The following is a 456-nucleotide window of genomic DNA, read 5'->3' as shown; positions in this document are numbered from 1 at the left end:
CTGAGATGGAGGCAGAGAAGATGACATGGAGTGATGCAGCAGCTGGGGACTTTAGATCCAAAGAGGGAGAGTGACTGTGTGCTGAAGTCTGGGGAAGGAGAGTGGGGGGCAGGCTTGCAGGGTATACCCTTTGGTTGGTTGATGATGCATGGAGGGGATTGTAACCATGGCAATGAAACAGAATGAATGTAAAACTAATGTTCTTCCATGTAAACTATCACATAACTCACAATAAAACATTAAAAACAAAACAAAACAACAACAACAAAAATCCTGTTGCCATTGGGTCAATTTCAACTCAGGATAATCCATTAGCATAGGTTAGAAGTGTGCCATAGGATTTCCAAGGGTATAATCTTTACCAAGAGTGTAATCCAAGCGTATAATCTTGCCAAAAGAACAAACCAATCTATGTTGGACAAAGTACAGTCAGAGTGTTCCTTGGATGCCAGGATG

Source organism: Chrysochloris asiatica, unplaced genomic scaffold, assembly GCF_000296735.1.
Source record: "Chrysochloris asiatica unplaced genomic scaffold, ChrAsi1.0 scaffold00253, whole genome shotgun sequence".
Lineage (NCBI taxonomy): Eukaryota > Metazoa > Chordata > Mammalia > Afrosoricida > Chrysochloridae > Chrysochloris > Chrysochloris asiatica.
The sequence above is the reverse complement of the archived record's forward strand: the minus strand, read 5'-3'. Positions refer to the sequence as shown.